This window comes from Triturus cristatus, chromosome 6 (genome assembly GCF_964204655.1).
Source record: "Triturus cristatus chromosome 6, aTriCri1.1, whole genome shotgun sequence".
In the NCBI taxonomy this organism is placed as follows: domain Eukaryota; kingdom Metazoa; phylum Chordata; class Amphibia; order Caudata; family Salamandridae; genus Triturus; species Triturus cristatus.
Genome location: NC_140589.1, coordinates 262,015,235 through 262,035,714, shown reverse-complemented (window position 1 = coordinate 262,035,714; position 20,480 = coordinate 262,015,235).

Here is a 20,480-nt window from a genome sequence, read left to right as displayed (position 1 = left end):
AATTTTTTACAAAACTTGTCAACCAATTTATAGTAGGCTGGACAGAATTGAAAACAGATTGACTTGTTTGGAGTTGTTGTGTTCATCAACGCAGTCCCGGCAGAAACATGCTACCAATAGCCGGGGGTGTGAAAAATCTACTGTGAAATCTCCAAATAAAAATGCTCCAGCCACTAATATCGTACCCACTTCCAACCCAATTATTGCTGCAACCAACCCACCTGTCAAGGCCTTAGGGAACACAATGCACACCTCACATGTAGGTAGCCTAGAGAGTGGGGGGATTATACAAGCGACAGCTAACAGTAGCCATGTAACAAAAACAGCAGATAGGGTAGATTATAGTCTTCGAGCGACAATGAAACACCCAAATATTCACCTCCCCACTGAATCAAGCCCCTATGTTATAATATTGGCAGGAGTTAAACCCTTGGGCTCAGACTCTAGGGAGGACTACGGGGACTTGAAGAATAAGTGTGTGTATTGGCTAAATTCCAATCGCCCCTTACCCCAGAATGTTTCTACAGAAATCCTTTTTGCGCGTCGAGTTAATTGGATGGGCCCCAAAAAGAAAAATATAGCAGGAGATTGCGTAATTATTAATTTTAGAGATCCCAGGGCAGTTGAGCATATTTGTCACTGGCCAAACTCAAACCCTCGCACACCCATCCACTCCCTGCCTTTGTCCTACTTCTACGATAATTGTCAGCGCTCCAATATAGTGGATGTCGGCTACAGTGGCAATAATATGCGGCCTAGAAGTAACAGATATCCTAATGTGCAGACGGAGGGTATCATATCCTCTGGTCTGGAAGACTGCGATTGACGATCAAATTCCTGTAGGTCTAGGAAACACACGTGCAATATAGATGTAAACCTTGCAGAAAATTGGGTAGCTTACCATACCATAACCAAGGATGCCAACATTGTCACTAACAAAACTAATGAAACATTACTGGACCAGCGCCAGCTGGGGGAAATATACCGGCCTCTAGCTGGGACCGGACTTATATCCCCACTGAATACCGATATAGCTGTAGCTGGTACATCTGGTAATGTTATGCTTGATACTTTAACTAATGGGAAAACTAGTAGTATCATCAACCTGACTTCTTTAGCAAGGGAAAGCTTAAGCCTACCACAAGGGCCTTCAAGCCCTTATAAGGGAAGACTACAAGTAAGTGGCCAATTGTCAATAATGTCTTGGAACATAGCAGGCCTAGGTTCAAAGATGGTAGACCCTGATTGGCTGGGTTTTATATCAAAATTTGACATGTGTCTCTTTCAAGAGACTTGGTTGATAGATCCCTTGATATGCAGCGGATTTCTCAATTATCATATCCCAGCTTCAAAAAAAGGAAGAGGCCGACCATCTGGCGGGCTAACTATATGGATCAAGCAAGACCTAGGATGTCAAGTCACCCAAAGTTCTAACATTAGTAATGATATTTTATCTGTAAAGATTGCCTCAAAGGACGGGGTAAACCTCGCAATTTTTAATGTCTATGCACGAGGTCTGCCGGGGGGGAAAGTGTCTCCAGTAGTACACCTGCTGGAAGAATCAATTGACTCACTGCCCTCTAACTATCTACCCATTATAGCAGGCGATTTCAATACCTCGTTTGAGCCCCTGGATCACGATGTATCTCAGCTTGCGGCTGAAGAAGATGCAAGCTGGGGTATCCCACCCCTTGAGATAGCCCCAGCAAAAAGGTGGTCTGGGGCAGCAATCCAGCTAAGCGGATTATGTCTAGGGAGTCATATGAGAGCAGCTAATGGCAGGAGCACGTCCGACAAAAGTGGCTCAAATACCTTTGACAATGGTCGTAGGGCAAGTAGAATCGATTATTTATTGATTCACACCAAACTCGGGCCCTACTTCATAGATATGGAGGTAGTAAATAGAACCGAGAGTGATCATCACCCGTTGGTCTCATCATTTAATTCATCCTTACTTGGAGCTATAGAAAAGCCACAAATAATATACGAGTCAGAGCATCGCCTGTCTAACGACATGCGCCACCTAAAATGGGACCAGGTTGTAGATGACCCAGAAGTTTTATTAGCTATAAAAGAAGAAGTTACCCTTGCATTGGAAGAACTGAGCTTACCGGTCGAGGGTCAGGACTTCCATCAACGTACAGTGGAAATTCACGCAAGGCTTTTTGCGGGCCTGCGGAAATATTTCCTCAAACCCGTCCCTCCCAGGAGCTCCGTGCCGCAAAGGAAAGCGGGATGGTATAACAGTGAGTGCAGGAAGGCCCGGGACGAATTAGGCAGTGCACTCAAGCAGAAGGACCCAACACTCGTAAGATTTGCTAGGTCAAAATATGGGAAAACTCTCAAAGAGGCAAAGGTAACCTGGGAGAATGAAATTTGGAAGGATCTTCTTGAGGCTTCAAAAAGTAAGAACAGCAAAGTTTTTGGGGATACCTATAAATGGGATAGGGGTGGTATAGCAGAGCGTCCTCAAAACAATGTGCCACAGAATGCTTGGATAGACCATTTCAAACCCCAATATGCCGCGCCCGCCCAAAACTTTCTTATAGAGACTTCTCCCTATGTATTCTACAAAAAGGCCATATTCACGCTTAGGGATGTGGACAGAGCACTAGATGGAGTAGTCAGAGGAAAGGCCCCGGGAATGGACGGTATCCCCGCAGACATGTTTACCAATGATAGAAGCCTTTGGTCGAGCTATATTATGCGACTTGCCAACACAATTGCACAGGGGGCAGACATACCGCCTTCATGGAAGTGCGCTGAAATTGTCCCAGTATTCAAAAAAGGAGACAAAGCAACCCCTAGCAATTACAGACCAATTCGTTTGATTGATTCGGTCCAAAAGATCGTAGGCCGTATGCTTTTACATATAATTCAAACTTGGATGGATGACTATGACATCCTCAGCCCAATGCAGGCAGGGTTTCGTTCCCGGATAAGTACAATCGACCAAGTCTTCTGGTTTGTCAACTTATATTGGAAGACGGTGGTCTTGGGGAAAGGCGCCCTTTATGCAGTCTTTGTAGACTTAAAAGCTGCATTTGACTTGGTCCCAAGAAGTAAGCTCTGGCAGGTCCTAATGGAGTTGGGAATAGCACCCGAACTCCTCACCGTGATCATCCGCTTGCATGAGGGAAATGTTGCCAGGGTCCGCTGGGGGGGCCCGGGGGAGGTGACGGAGGATTTCCCGGTTGGCAGGGGAGTGAGGCAGGGCTGCGTCATGGCGCCGACCCTGTTCTCTCTCTTCGTCAACGGGGTGGCCGGCTGGCTCTCGCGGACCCCCACCGATGCGCCGACTCTGGCAGGAGTGCGTATCCCTATCCTCATGTTTGCGGATGACACGCTGATAATTTCTAAGACCCCTGGCGGATTGCAGAAGGCTGTTGGGTGTTTCGAGGAATTTTGCGCAGAAAGAGGTCTGGAAGTAAACACGGGGAAGACAAAGTACATGTCCTTTAATGGATCAAAAACCTTTAGAGGAAAAATAATCATGAATAAGTCGCCCCTGGAGGAAGTGACATCATTTACATATCTGGGGATAACATTGCAAAATGACATGCGTTGGGGTTGCCAATTAGATCGGGCTGGCCTACAACATAAACAACAAGCAGGGGCCTTGTTGGCCAGATTTAAAACCTCACTAACTAAGCCAATTTCTCCAGTTTTAGAAATCTATGGTACCAAGGTCCTGGGCTCATGCCTCTATGGGGCCGAGCTCTGGGGCTTTAATAACTTGATTAGCTTGAAAGCCCTAGAAAATGCTTTTTTGCGCAAAGTCACAAACCTCCCTTCCAGCACACCACTGCGACCGCTATTATTGGATTTGGGAAAAAAAACCCTAGAACATCTGGTGAGGCTACGTCCAATATTATATTGGCGTCGACTCTGGTGTACTGATGAATTAATCCATTACAGGAGTGGTTTTAAAGACATCATAGAATCTGACAGGTCACAAAAAATATCATGGCTACAAGGGATAAAATCCCTTTTGGGAAGTATAGGCCTGATAGATCTCTGGAAAAAACCTGCAGACACCATTTTTCGTTCCAAAGAAAATTTGAAAAACATGTACTGGGAATGGGTATATAGAATGGAAACCACCCAAGGCCTTTCTACCCATTTAACAGCCCGCTTTTTGGATCTAAAAGCCCTTCCTCATCAAGAGGATTACTGGGATCTCATTGAAAAAACAACTGATCGCAAGTTGTATTTCCAGCTGCGGGTGGGTACACTACCCATAGCGGAATTTACCTCTAGATGGGGGAGGCAAGGCAGTAATAATGATAAGTGTTACAGATGTGCTGCATCATGTGAGAATATCGGGCACCTGTTATTTTTCTGCCCAATGTATATGGCACCTCGTAAAAGATGGATACAACCCATCTGCAAGCTCTTTGGTACTAGAAGATATGCTATTGCCCTTCGTATCCTGTGCACTGATCCTACCCCTCCAATATGTATAGCTGTGGCTAAATTCCTAGGGTGGGCCTGGTGTATAAGAACAAAAGCACTGAGGCAAATTGCCAATTCTTCTTCTTTGACTTAACACATAAATTGCTTATCCGCCCTGGATAATTTACCGGTTGTAAACAAACAGAGTATTGGGATGTGAAAGCTTCGTTTAGCTAATTTTTTGTACATTATAAGCTGACATGTAAAGTCTTTTTAATCTAATTTTTACTGCAAGCTCGTCGGCCACCGTAAATTTAATTGCAATTTTATCCTTTTTAGGTAATTTATATGTATTTATGTGTAATGTTTGTATGTGCTTTTATGACTTAATTGCAGAATAAAGCTAATTGAACTGATTATTTCGGGAGGGAAAATACTAGGACCTGAGGCTTTCCCCTTTAATCAGCCCCTCCATTACCAACCTTGGGACATATTCACAAGAAACTATCGCAGAGTCAACAGCACTTTATCGCAGCCAAAGTTGTGATAAATCTATCGCCCCATTGTCAAGCTGGTGTTAACAGCCCACAGCACCAGTATACCCGCGATAGCAGCCGCAAAAAACATCACCACAGAGGCCCCCCGCAACTATCGCTAATGAGATGCATAGTCGGCGTTCCCGTGCCAAAAGCCGCGACGACATCACACCTCAACATTCACAATGGCCAGACAGAAATGCGATGCAAACACAAAACAGGTGATAAGGCGCGTTAGCTACACCTGCTCTGACCTGGTTGTAAAGTCGGATGGCAGCCTGCACAACAAAAGGGAGCACAGCCCAGGGCCACATCGGAAGGGCAACAGATGCCATGGAGCCACCCATCATGCGGCCTGGACACCCAAGAGGGCCACAACACCCACCGACACCACCCCCAGGACCACCACTCCCTGGCACCCCCCAACCAAACACATGCCACATCAGCTACATCTAAACATGCACAAAATAATCCACCTAACCGCACAATCACAACTGGTGACATGCATGTGTCGACACAGAAATGAGCAGCACCCATTCACTTTCGAAGCAACAAATTAAACATTATTAAAATGAACACTGAAATGAAATGAAGACACATGGCCACTCCCCTCGGGTCAATACGTAGGTCCCAGCCTGCAAGACAAAAAACATGATGAGAAGGTGTGTCCTGCGCACATCAAAGGACAGCGAGTGCAAAGGAGAGAGAGAAGAAGAGCAGGAGAGAGAGAGAGAGAGAGAGAAGAAGAAGAGAGGGTGAGAGAGGGAGAGGGAGAGGGAGAGGGAGAGGGAGAGGGAGAGAGATAAGAAGAGAGGGGGAGAGAGAGAGAAGAAGAGAGGGGGGAGAGAGAAGAAGAGAGGGGCAGAGAGAGAGAAGAAGAGAGGGGGAGAGAGAGAGAGAGAGAAGAAGAGGGGGGGAGAGAGAGAGAGAGAAGAAGAGAGGGGAGAGAGAGAGAGGAGAGAGGAGAGAGGAGAGGGGGAGAGAGAGGGAGAGAGAGAAGAAGAGAGGGGGATAGACAGAAAGAGAGAGAGAAGAAGAGAGGGGGAGAGAGAGAGAGAGAGAGAGAAGAAAGGGGGAGAGAGAGAGAGAGAGAGAAGAAGAGAGCGGGAGAGAGAGAAAGTGCCGCCCTTGCACACCCAGGCCACATTGCTCACCTGCTGCTACCGGTGTGTCTCCAACCACTTGCCGGTATGTATCGCAGTTCACCAGGTCACACATCTGAGTCAGAGCCGTCAGCTGAAACAGAGTCCAGATACATGACTGGCACAGTACACACACCTGCACAAGACAACATCGCCTGCCCGCCCATGCACAGTTGCACACCCAGGCAGAGGCATCCCAACCCCTCCACCGCCCATCGGAGCATGCCTGCCCATGCACATCCAGACCTCACTGCTCACCTTCTGCCACCGGCGCGTAGACGGGAGGTCCCACCACGTGCCGCTGCAAGCCACAAGCCTCTGGCCCACGGACATGGCACCTTCAACACCATGCAGCCACACTCCGCAGGCCAACAGGTCTCACGTTTGGTGCTGGGTCTTGATTACTCCATGGCAGAGGACATACCAGTGCACCCGGCAGCATCGCATTCTGCACACCCGCTCAGCCCAATGGGTGATACTAACTCTGGGATTCCGGAAGCGTCGCCAGGTGGCGGTAGGCCCGCGCTGTCCGCTGGCTCTGGCCTACACTGCGGTCCAGCAGGGCACACTAAACCTGAGCGGTCCGGACCGCCCTCAGGGAGTGGCTGTGACATGCTGACGACTAGACCAGTGACATGCAAACCACCAGCGCGTACGCCTGTGAAGGGTAGCAATGATGGCCCCCCCCCCCTTCGGTGCGTCATTGGAGTGGTCTGGCCTGCCATACGCCGGACCAGCTCACAGCTTGCCACAATGACTCATGGGCTCGGGGCGTTGGCCAGTCCATGTCCGGTCAAGGAAGTGACTGATGCGTGTGTCCCTGTTGTAGTGTTCACGGGACCCGGTACACAATATGCAATATGGCAACCTCTGACTGGCATCCCACAGGATGAGCATCATTGACGCAAGGGAAATCACTGTCCCCACATTCATCCACACATTCATACATGAAAGACATGACACAGCAGTGCATCACTGGATGTTTATTTACACATCCAATGCAGTTATGCAGCTGGAGCGGTACAGGGCAATGTCGAGCACACTACACAATATGGGCCCGTGGTGGCCAGCCAGAGTCCATCCGGGGATGACATGTACTGCGGAAGAGGAAGGGTACAGTCCGCAGTCTGTCCGCTGTGTCATTGGTCGTCGAACAGGATGAGGCAGTCCATGTCGCTGTCCAAGGTGAGTGCATCAGAGTGTATCGGGGGTCAGTGGAAGGTCATGAGGCCATGTGCGGCACCAAGTAGAAACAGGCCAGTTGGCGGAAATTAGTGCTAGTGCTTCCTGATCAAAAACCCATCCACGTCCTCATTCCCAGATGTGTGCCCTGCCCCCCTGTGGCTGTTGCAGCACCGACTGCGGCACTGTGTGCCACTGACATATCAGGGGCCTGAGTGGACACGTCTGCCGCACTGTGAGGCATTGACACACCAGGGTGTGGGGCTGTGGATGGTGTGAGGGCAGCAGCATTCATCAGCGCCAAGCCTTTTGGCGACAATGCCATGATGGAGGTCTGCAGGGCATGATAGAGCCCAGCTACATTTCGAAGATGTGCAGCGGTGACTGTCATCCTTTCCGCCTCCTTACTCACCATGTCCTCATGAGCCTCCGCATGTGTGCCAGCTCACGGCTGGTATCGCTGGAGCCACTCTGAGCGGACAGCTGTTCTACTCTCCGCGTCATGACTCCAGCGATGTCAGTCAGGGCTCGTTGGAGACCATGCAGCAGGCCTAGACACCCATGGATGGCGTCCAGTTTGGTAGCCATGAGGTCGAACCCCACCCGCACCTGCTCAGCCGTCTCCCTCTGTCCCTCCAGCACACGGTGTTGGAAGGCCATTTGTTATTCCTGGGGGACTTGGGAGGGTGCCTGGGCTGTGGGTGCCTCCTGCTGGGTGGTTTGGGTGGTGGGTGGGGTCTCCTCAATGTAGCTGGGCTGCCCTGATCCTGGAGGTGAGTCGCGGATGAGGTCAATGATGTCTAGGAGGGCTTGTGCGCCGATGCTGGTGTTGCTTTCCTCGTCATCTGTGAAGAGTGGCTGGGACTGCTCTGCAGGGGTTGTTGACGGTGGCCCTGCAATGTGAAGGGGAGATGGTGTATTACAATGTGTCCACCTGTATGTAGCCGCATGGTACAGGTTGACATTCTGACAGCATGGCTATGTACATTGTGACAGTCTGTGGGTATGTGTGAGGAGCCAGGGTTATTGTGGGTGTGTACTTTGCCCTGCTTGATTGTGCATGTGTGCCATCGTGCCCATCTTCACCTGTTCCCCCAGTACCTGGTGGTCACTCACCCTGTTGCGGTTGTGTTGTGTCCTGTCGGGCAGTGTCCGGTCCCCCGAGTCTGGCCACAGTCTCCACACTGATGACTGTCGACACCAGCTCCTCCATGTCATCCAGCTACAGCTGTGGCACTGGACCCCCACCTCCGGTCTGCATTGCTGCCTTCTGGTTGGCGGAGAGTTTCTCCTTGGTCCTCTGCTTGATGTCATTCCATTGCCTCTTGACCTCGTCCATTGTCCGTTTGTGCTCTCCAACGGCATTCACCTTGTCGACGATGTCCCGCCATATTCCAGTTTTGGTGCCCAATGACATGTTGGAGGTGACAAATAGTTGCTGATGGTGTTCCATCACCTCTGTGAATATGATCCTGTTCGCCTGCGGACTGAACTTCTTCTTCCTCGTCTTCTTGTCCTTGCCCTTCCCTGTCCCCGATATCCCGGGCTGGCCGTCCGGGGTGCTTGTGGGGTTGTGTTCGTCCTCTGCGCCTGCTCCGGCTGCCTCCATGGTGCTTGGGTGTAGGTCAGTTTGGGTCTGGGTGTTTTTTCTACTTTTATGCTGATTATTTCGGCCTGCCAGGTGTGTGTTGGAGGCCTGACGCTGCTTGTCGCTGATTTCCTCATCGCACTTTGGCCTATCGCGTGTTTTTTGTGTTGTGGTTTGTGGTTTTATCTCCGTCGTGGTAGTTATATCGCGGACATTGTCCGCGGTGTCGGCGGACTATCGCATAGTACCACCTTGGTGTGAATTCCACCTTGACAAGGAGTTATTTTACCGCGATGGGCTGCGATATTGGAAGTTACGTTACGCTACTCTTGCGGTAGTTATCACACATTCTTGTGAATATACCCCCTTGTGTTCTGCGTCTTGAAGATAGCATTGCATTTAGCTTTCCTGACAATGTATTTATCTCCCCTGCTGCTCCTTCCATCAGCTGCTTTGTTTTTGTTTGTTGGGGATGGTAAGGACGTTTCATTTTGCTCATCGGTACAGATAGCATTATCTGCATTGAACACAGTAGTGAAGTGGATTATCTATGCCCAGGGCCTCTGGAATTATGCGATTGTGAGGCCGCAGCATTTTTTGCATAATGAAGGATGTGCTGCATGTGCCACTTGATCCATCATCTGAGACATAATCTGCAGATTTGAACCCAGAAAATTGTTTCTTACTAAAACGGTAAAAAAATTATTTACAACACAGCGACGCTTGTTGCTGCGCATTGGAAGATGCTTTGAAAATGTTGACTAGTAGCATTTCTGTTGTCTGTTGCTATGTTTGTGTGTTAAACTGGTACCAATTATATGCAATCTATGCCCAGAGAGTTTTAGCAAGTATAAAAATGAAAGGAGTAATACTGTCAGAAAATGTGCCACATTACGCCGCATAATATGCCTTTTCTTGCACCATATTTTGGCCCTCCACTGCAGCATAATACCAGTTACCTGTCTATGCCTCTTCTGAGATGTATACCTGTAAAAAAATTCTGCCTGTGCCAGCCCTTTGCTAATTTTTCCTGCCGAAAGTGTGTGGTTCATTTTCTAGGGTGCTTTCACCAAGGGATATTAGCTTTTTATAATCAATTCATCCATCTTCCATTTGATTATGAATTTATCGAATTTCCTTGCCCTTTTCATTTTTTGCAACGTGACTGCCCAAGGGTTTTCAGTGTCTTCTCAAACCAGGTTGCATCGTCTGCATTTATTTACATCTTAATACGCTCCCGCATGAATGTATAGTTCCTATGGGTGCTATTGAGATCAGGAGACTTTGGCAGTAGTCCTTCTTGATGGGGTATCCTGATGATCAGCGTGAAAGGGTATTCCGACGAAATAGTGTTTAAAAAATATTGTCCTACACTAATAATGAGGAAACAATATTATTAAGTTAAAAATATATAGGTAAGTAAGTACAGGGTTACTTTACAGCACAAACATATACCTTGAAAATATCTAGCCCTTCTTGATTTTTTGTCCATGATATTATGGTAGTGTGATATATTTTACAGAATATGTTTACATATCGTAAAAGTGCAATGCACCGTACACTCCGCCGCAAGGATTTGTGATCTTTTTGGGGAGCCCGACAAACAATGATGGAGTAATTGTTCCTGGATCACAGAATGGCCTTCCTTCTGACTGTGAGATCTTCTCATCAATAGGCTCAATCTTTGGCCAACAGAAGACCAATATCACAGTAGGAATTATAAAGGTAGAAGGCCTAGCCCACAGGAGGCTATCGAAATAATCTCCAGAGTTTTAACCCTGCAAGAGAGGCTTTTGTCAGAGTCCCTTAGTGGCTGATTTTTGTGACACCGGCTCAATTGTTTGATGATGGCACTAGAACCCACCAGCATCTACTCGGTCATGGTGGCATTTCGAGCAATACAAATTTCCTACTTAACTGATATGCATATTCCTGAGTGCAACAACATATTATTTTGATGGATCATGTCTCAGAAATCAGGGTATTACATCTACTAGCAATAGGTAATAAAATCCCTTGCTTAGTCAAATCTGTTATCTGGTTATTACAGGGGCGGATCCCTTCCTCTGTCTCAAGTTTTAATGGGTGTTTGAATAGTCTGGGTAATTTTTTCTGAGGGTCGACCTCCACCTTCACTGGTTCCATTGATGATACGAACCCCGCATCATTGGACCCTGTTGACCACAGAGTGGATGATACCTGTAAAAGTAATTCAGTTAGATCAGGAAACCTGGCAGTTTCATTCACATTACTTGGACAATCTGTGCAGTCACACAATAGCGCAAGTACTTTATTTTCTTGTTGATGGGGTATATGTAAGAATATACCTTCTGGAGTGCAAAATACAGTGCAACTTAGCTTGCAAAGAATGTGTCTGCCTGACAGATTAGTTGGGGAAGTTAGGCTACACAAAATGGAATATTATTTGCTAATACCTCCCAGGGAAATGGAGGCAGGGTCAGAAATATAGTGAGGAATTTGTTGATTAGAAATACAAACTGTGTGTATGTATGTGCCTGAGAGACGTAAAGTATTAAATTCAGAGGTTAAGGTGAGAGACGAGCACCCATGCCAATGAGACAAGTAGTATAAAAATGACACAATATACATATGCTCCCTTTTAATTTACCAGGATTAAGGTTTTCATGGCACTCACAGGTATTCTCAGGCTGTCCTAAAACTCACAATACGTTTTGAGTAACCTGGTGTAACCCAGACTGATCGGAGAGGGCTGGTGCATTAGATACAATGTTGCAACCGTTCTGTGTCCAATTCCCCTGCTGTCTGCAGACAAAACATGACTCTTCCGCTCCCTGGGCCTCTTACCTGCCCCTTCCATTGCCTGCCCCAGTTCTTCTTAATCTCTTTTCCTGTCCCCTTTGTTCCTCCTTTTGGACCCTTAGCGGCTCTCTGCATGCTCTGCTAATTCAGTCAGGTCAATTTTGAGTCTACATTCTCTTTCTTTCTCTCTTGTGATGCTATGCAATGGTTAGCAACCATCACCAATTCAGCGAATTTGTTAGTCTGTCATCTGATGCAGATAGTCATCAACTGACTCCTAACATTCGGCAACAATTCCTGCTTAAAAGCAGCACTTACAGCTCCCCAGGTCATCTCTAGAGAACAGGCTATACTTGTGTATCTCTCAAACGCATCCTTAAGATAGTCTAAATAATCAGCCAGTGTGTATTTACTTATTGATGCCTACTGCCCCTCCTGGGGTATAGGCCATCAACCAGGACTCTGCATACACCTCTGTCTTGGGCTTTTCTTTCTATCTTACTCCAGGTGTAGCCCATCTCCTTGCAGTCAGCCTCGAGGCCTTGACACCAGGTGTTACTTGGCCTTCCTCTTTTCCTTTTCACTGGAGGGTTCCAGGTCAGGGCTTGCCTGGTGGTGTTTGATGTGGGCTTGCGAAGGGTGTGACCTATCCAGCCCTACCATCTTTTCATGATTTGTTCATGGGAAGGGAGTTGGGAAGTGTGCTGCCATAGGCCGGTTTTGCTAATAGCTGCTTGGCCAGCTGATTTGGAAGATTTTCCTAAGACAAGTGCTGATGAAGGTCTGATCCTTCTTGGTGGTGGTCACAGCTATCCTCCAAGTTTCTGCTCCATACAGAAGGACCAATTTATGTTGGTGTTAAAAAGCCTAATCTTGGTTTGCTGCATTAGGTTCCCTTACAGCTCCAGATCTTCTTTAGCTAATGAATCTTGCCTTGAAGTCATCGTCTGTGCTGTCCTGCTTGTCTATGACACTGCTCAGGTCGATAAAGGCCTTAACGTCTTAAAGTGCATCACCTGAAAGAGTAACTGCAGCTGTGCTGGCCATGTTAGCTTTCAGAATCTTGGTTTACCCCCTGTGGATTTTAAGGCCAAGTGGTGTTGATGTGGCTGCCACATTTTCGGTTTCCTCTTCGGTCTGCTGATGAGTATTGGAGAGTAGGGCCAGGTCGTCTGCAAAGTCTAGGTTGTTGAGCTACGTCCAAGGTTTCCACTGGATTCCATTTCTTCTCCCTGCTGTGGATTTCTCCATGATCCAGTCTATGAGCAGCAGGAAGAGAAAAGGAGAGAGCAAGCAGCCCTGGTGCACTCTGGGCCTCACTTAGAAGACTTCCGTGAGTTGTCCTCCATGGACTATATTGCGGGTTATTCCCTGGTACAAGTTCCTGATGATTTTTATAAGTTTATCTGGCACACCATAGTGGCAGAGGAGTTTCCACAGGGTCTCTCTGTCCACACTGTTGAATGCCTTCTCATAGTCATAGGAGTTGACAGTGCATCATCCTTATTTTACTTACAATTTGAGATCTTAGTCCAATCTGTTTTCACTGGATACACATCCGTAATCACATTCAATGACACATCCTCTGTTGCGTTCATCTTGCCTTCATTACTGGGCAACCCTCGGACGCACCAATTTTCCCACCAATCTTTCTCTCATTTTACTTGACACCACCAATCACAGTAATTGATTCACATCCAACAAGTTATGTCCACATATCCAGCAAATCCTCCTCTCTCGGGTCCACCCTCACTTTCTCTTTTTTTAGGTCTCGCCTAGCGAACGCAGCGCATGCGCTTCTTTGCCTTGGCGAGACACTATTGTCGCCGCTTTCGTTCACGAAGGAAAACAAACCATATTCGCCCACGGACAGGCAATGGGCACACGCATGGCATCTCCCACCGCGTGCTTGATTTATTACGGCTCAGCCGCTAGCTCCCTCTCTGCACGCACGCTGTTTACCTGCTCGTGGTTGGGCCACGCCGAGTTGATCGGTGTCAGCGCCCCAGTGAGAGTATCTGACAACGTTGAGATTGTGACAATCGTGGCAATTTTTGATAGCACTCTTGTGGCAACTTTGAGAACGTATAATCGGGAGATTTACACAGAAACGGGGGAATACATTTCCAAGTTAACTTGCATTCAAATGGGATTGAGCTTTAAGGTGAAGCATTCTAAAATAGCACCAACATTTGGCTTTAACAACTAGGACTTTCCTATCTATATCCGGGAGTGTTGACATGTAACGGGGGAAGTAGACAAAGTTGTTGCTGCACGCATTTGATCCAGGAAAGAACGATTGTTCGGGAATTGTTTATTTGAGCTGCCGGCATGATCTCCGAAAACATACCTTTATCATTTGCCTCGGGTGGGCTGTTGTAGAAAGTGCCCAGTGTGAGCCAGGAGCATTAAAATCATGTTTCAGAGTACTCAAGTTTCCCTACGTTCATTCTTAAGTAGCCCAACAATTCCATGTTTAAGTTTGCATTTTTGAATTTTGCATTTTTTAACTTGTTGTTTTGATTCCCTAATTGTACTAAAATAACACAAACATCACAAAATGCCAAGCAAAAATTACGCCTGTACGTGTGAAACTTGGGAACTTTCTGTATAGCACTTGAATTGGTAGGCTAAATGTGTCTAAGGCAGAAGTCTTCATGCGTTGTTACTTTAATTTAACGGTAGACGGTGGGGAAGGGGGTCCAGAATGATAGATAACTTTGCACAGTTCTGAAGTAAATGTTGACTACTGCAAGTACATTGAAGAATTAGTTGGGTGACAGCACACCCTTTCTAGCAAATCTAGATAATTCTGATTTTCTGTAGGGCTTTTCAGCTTTGCATGCTGGATATTCGTAGGTTAAAACAAAGTAAGCCATTCTAGTGAGGATTCGTCTTTATTAGTATAAATGCTATGTGTCATTGAAAAAACACAAAGGAGCCAAAATGTCTAAAGGACCGATGAAAGCATCCAAGAAATTTAAAAAAAAGAAGATGCTCATTTTTGCCTTTTATTCAGTCACATTATCATACCTTGCAGTCAATTGGTCCCATGCCATTTGTGACACATCTAGCCAATTTTGGAATTGTTTGCGAAATACACTTGCAAGCTGTATTTTTTTAAATCCAAAAATGCAGAGTGTTGTTGCCTAGAATACATGGAGTGGCCGAAGATGTTTAGTTAGAAACAGCTTCATGAGGCAGCTCTTACATATTGACCAATTCAAGCATTGCTTTTGCGCCCAATTACCCCCTTTAAAAGTTGGTTTGAACAGGACTTTCAACATCCTATTGGCAGACCTGTCACACTAAAAGTGTTAAAAATATAAACCTTTATCAGAAATGACATGGTAGGGTTCTATGGAGACCCCACTTTAATATCTATTCCCAGCTTGAACACGACTGCCAAGAGTTACTGATTGCCAATTATCAAGTGTCGCCCCACCACTATTTTCTTTCAATAAAACCACTGCACTGTTTTTCTGCTAGTTTGTCTGTGCTATATATAGATGTATGTTATAAGCTTTTATTGGCCAGAGCCTGCCGCCCCTGCTATCAATTTAGGCACTCACAAGTTTGAAGATCTCTGCTCTAAGGTGAAGTGCGTACTCCTCAACTGAGTAAGTCTCCATGGAGGTGTAAGTCAGGTTTTGGGGTGTGTGTCCGTCCCGCTTCATACCGTCAAGTTACTGTTTCCAGTCATGTGACAACCTGATTGATTTTTGGTGTCTTAGCTTATTGTAAACTAATTAAACTAACATGCTTGATGATAGTGATTTACATTGAGGATGTTTGATGATGCACCACCGAAATTAGATCTACATGGGGTGCAAGACAAGGCTGCATCCTAGCGCCATTTCTTTTTCTCCTTTATATAAAAGGGATTTCTAAACATCTGTGCGAGGTGTTAAAGGACACCCCACAAATTGGTAGATGATTCATCCCAATCTTACTGTATGTGGATGATGCCGCGTTGATTGTCGGTACAGCAAATGGCCTACAGGTCTTATTGTATTCTTTCTCCACATACATGGAAAATTGGATCTAAAAGTTAGTAATTCCAAATCATTTATAATGACCTGTGGGCCCCATAGTTCGAGACCATAATTCTTTATCATGAGGAAATAATAATCTCTGGAGAAGGTGAAAGATTTTAATTCCTGCTAACATCAAACTATGTGTGAAATCACAGAATTTACTCACACACCCAACATAGATATGTTGGCTCTGGGTAGCGCATGTTTTTGGACAATTGACAAACCGTATATATATATATCTCTGCAATCAGAAGTACCTGACAGACGTAATACTATATTACTAGATCCGATTACATTGTGAAAACCTACATGTGAAAACAATGTCGCATATTTCTCTTTTTTCCTGACTTTTACTATTTTTTAATCTCAACAGTTAGAGCTTGATTTAGAGTTTGGTGGACGGGTACTCTGTCACAAACGCAATTGATTACCCTATCCGCCAAACCCTGGGTCCGTCCACCTCATTTAGAGACATATGGACCTCAAGTGTTCTGTCGACGGAGACCTGTTGGCTCCGTCAAGGGAAAATTTCCTCCGACGGCACGACAGAGTACATTTCACTGTCCATCCATTTAATAGTGGATAGTGTAATGTCTTTCTTTTCCTGGCCGGCAACACCAAGAAAAACAGGGACAGAAAAAAACAAGAATGACCGCCACATACAGGGAGAAAACAGAAAAAAGACAAAACAAATGTAAATATTGGAGGATAGCCCTCATAATCCGTGGCAGCCATCCCACTAACCATTATGACAGCGGTTCCTTTCGATGGACAGAGATGACTGCAGGGTTGGCAGCCACCTCTAAATTTGGCAGATGGAGTACAGTCGAAATGCCAGCGGTAATGTCCACCGCCATTCTGACATACACTAATTCATCCCTCAAATCCTAGATGAGACCCTTAGCTCTGTTAGAGAACCTTGAGCAATTGACACAAACAATCCATAGCTTAGTTCTGAATTTTGTTTTATTTTCAGAAATGTATAGCCTTCCAAATTCAGCAATTGGTTTCACATCTCTTTCAGTAACAAATTGACCACCACTAGCTAAAACTGGTCTTTTCAATGCTGCTTTCTACGATTTATTGAATCTGGGAGGAGGACAAACTGTTGTTGATGCCATTTTTAGAAAAATCAACACACATTCTTGCACAACACTTATTTCCCATTTATTTTGTTAAAAAAATAAGCGCTGCCACATTTTGGCTATTGGCACTCCTGGGTAAATCACCAGATCTAAATTTACAATCCTAAATATGTGGGAAAGAATAAATTGGCTCGATTTGTGGAAAACGTTATGACGGTTTAAACATGGTTGCTCTAAATATCCAAAAAGGTTCAGCAAAGGGAGGGGGGCGAGAGTTCTTAGCACTTAAGTGCAATCAGGGCCAGACTGAGAACCGAAACCGGCCCTGGCAAACAGCTCGGCCAGCCCCCAGAGCTGTTTGCTAGGGCCGGTTTCGGACAATTTTGTTACAGAGGAACGATATTGCCGGACTCTATTAAAGAAAACCGCCCCAGGGGCCCAAAACCGGCCCCCACCCTGTCGGCCCACCAGGGAAACGCCCGGTGCCCGCTACGGCCGGTTCGGCCCTGTGTGAATTAAATCATGAGCTCTGCAGAGGAGCAAAATTAAAAATTAATCAAATGGGTTATTAGAATCAAAAATGTCTGTTTGTAAGCCTAATGCAATTTCGGTGTTAGATGTAGTACTGAATAGAACCAGAGAGAAGGAAAAAACTTGGAGTACGTCATTTGTCACTTTGGAAAGGGAAAGATCTAGCTTTACTAGTTTAGTAGAATTGTTGAGTGGAAGATCTGAAACACAAATTAGAACTTCAGTCTAGGTGAGCAGAATGTTGTTGTCCGGCTTATTACGCGCCCAACCGCGTATGCCGATGGAGTGGAGCAACTCAGGAATAAAGATGGCAGTTAGGAAAACTCACCTGTTTGCTTCCGGGTCACTTCTGCGGCCAATGTCAGCTTCCGGCGTCGGGCTTCACTATGGCGTTTTTCTCACTCCTTGAGACTTTTCTTCATCGTGGTTGGCCTCACGGTCCTTAGTCAACGAAATCCTGCAAAAGAGGAAAGAAACAGAGATACTCTAAAGAATCCACAGTGTCAGTAAAGTCGGTAACATGCGTTGCGCTTTAATAACTGTGGTGTACTTATCTAATGTGTCTCCACTGCGCATGGAGATTCCGGTTCCTAGTGTGCACTACTTCCACCTCAGAGAGAATACAAAAAATATAATTAGTCAAATTCCTGAAGTAAATGAACTAATTATTAAGAAATAATGGATGGGAAATATGTTTTTTGTTTTTTTCCTTTGGATTGATTGTTCTGTTTTAGGCCTAACTAATGTTATATATAGCATTTGAGTGGTCAGTACATAGTATCTTGTCTCATAAATATTTGCCATGTTTCTTGGTTAATGAAATACCTTATGCTCATATCCTTACACCTAAACAGAAAAGATGTGTGATCCTGCTTCTAACACTTCTGAATTTAGTGGAAGAGGGGAAATGCACAGGTAGTTATGTGCCGAGAATGAATACAATGTTAAACATAAGGGAAACTGGGATTACATCTGTAGATTAGTTCTGTTGCATCACAACGTACCTTTTGTCTTTCACAGAGGCCTTCTCTGAGATTCTGAAAATTCCTGTTCATCTCTGAAGATCTGGTTGTGTTTCTTTTTTCCCTTGTTTTCCCCTCTTCCCCCATCTCACCATTCCAGGCTTTGACATTGTTGGGCTTCTGTGGTGCATGAGGGGAGTTGGGATCCTGCTTTCAAGGTTGCATCTCGCCCCTGTGGAAAACCAAAGGTGAGAATTCCAGTTGTGGTCCAGGATGTTGAAGGACACCAGCAAACTGAGCATCAAAACACAGTTCTGATTCCTGGTAAACTGGAAGCTTTCCAAGATAAACATTTGCGTGGGTTGGGTAGGACATTGTGATCAAAAGTAGGGGTGTGCACAACTGTGAAGCATCATGGCTCACAACTCTGCATAGTTATCTTAAAAGCATGGGAGCTACTCAAAGTGGGTAAAAAATTACATGTGAGGGGCAGTTCTGGACTACGGGGCCCTGCTCACCCAAAGTAGTTTCTGGACCCTGCCCACACGCTTTTCCAGGCCAGGCAGCATTTTGGCACAACCACAAATATGATATGTATATAGTTATGCTCCACCACACCTGAACTAGCATCCTACTGAATGCTGGTGGTGTCCTCTGGGAGGGTGCAACCTGAGTTATTTATCCCTTTCATGTTATTGATATCCCAGCCAGGGGCCTCCAAAGCAAGGAATGATGAATGGGAAGGAAGTACCATGTAGGAATTGATGAATACGGTGGTGTTTTGGCTCCACAGCCATTGATTCCTTGTTGGAGGTCCTTCTGAAGAACATCAGTCAAATGATGCAGATAAGAGACAGAGTCTGCAGCTTCCCACTGGACACTAGCAGCATCATTAGATGCAAGGGAGGACAGCAGATGGGTCATTGTTAACAACACAGGGAAATCAGAAAACCATACCTGCTACCCACCAACTGATATTTTTCAGGGGATAGAATGTCTTATGGGGCATCAAATGAGGGGAAATTTATATCAGGGACAACATGAAGGATTTTATCAGCCAGAAAGTTGTTACATTTTCCCACCATACAAACGAAAATTGGTATGCTTTTACGAATCTGAATGCGACCTGCAAGAGCATGATCCAGTCACTTGGTGATGCTAAGTACTTGAATTAATTGTGAACATCGTCAGTAGGACTATTGATCATCCCAGCTTGTTTAAATATTTCACAATATTCTGAGAATAATCCTTTTCCGGGACATCTGTTTGGATAGTAAGGCTGTGCAGTATGAAGAGTGTTTCAAGGTGGATATCACAACTTGTGGCAGGTCAAGGAGAAAAGCTGAGAAAGATTATGGTAGATTTTTGGAGAGTCGTAAATGCATGCCCATGTCAAAGAGGAGAGTGTGCTGGCTCTCAATTCCAGGAGCATGTGTTTAAAGGACTCATAATGCATGCTCTTAGATTAGTTGCTGGTGATATGAACTTCATGAATTAGCATCACACCTCTCTCTAGGCCTGTTTCTTAAACATATTAATGGAATTCTGATAGGATATATAAAAGGAATGGAGTTATGTATTTTGTAAACAAAGCATTGAAGAGCAAGTGGAGTAGGTGGGTAGGGGACTTGGTCAGTGATAATCTTGCAGATTTATTTTGATAGCATGCTTAGCAGCAGATCTTGCATTGAGGCGAGCTCCCAAACCGCAAAAGGTAACTTCCATGGTGCCGGAAATCTGCCCAGTTTAGGGACCTCCTTCTGATGCCATTATTTTTCTAATCTGTTTCATGCATGTGATGCGTAGCAGTGCCATGCAGGAAAAATCAAGCAAAGTTCCCAACATTTTGTCTTTGAAAGAAGTTTTCGACCAGTCATGCTTCCATGACATGGTACGCCAGTCAGCACTGAGCAATTTTCCCGAATGCTGGCATCACTTTTAGAGAAAACTCGCACCCTGTTTGGTAGGGATCTGAGAATATGGCGGGTGTGTTTAGCCTCTGCCCAGGGGCGTAACATAGGCCCCGCATCCACCGCGATGCGGGGGGGCCCGACCCGCAGGGAGCCCCCTCGGCACAGTACTTATGCCTTAGCGCTCTGGAATAAATCCGGAGAGGGGCCCCTCCGTGTATATTGCAGGGGGGCCCCTTGAACTTTCGTTACGCCACTGCCTCTGCCACATACCACTCACCAGGGCCAGATTAGCCTTTCTGTCACTCTGGCCTTTGCTGGGTAGACTGCA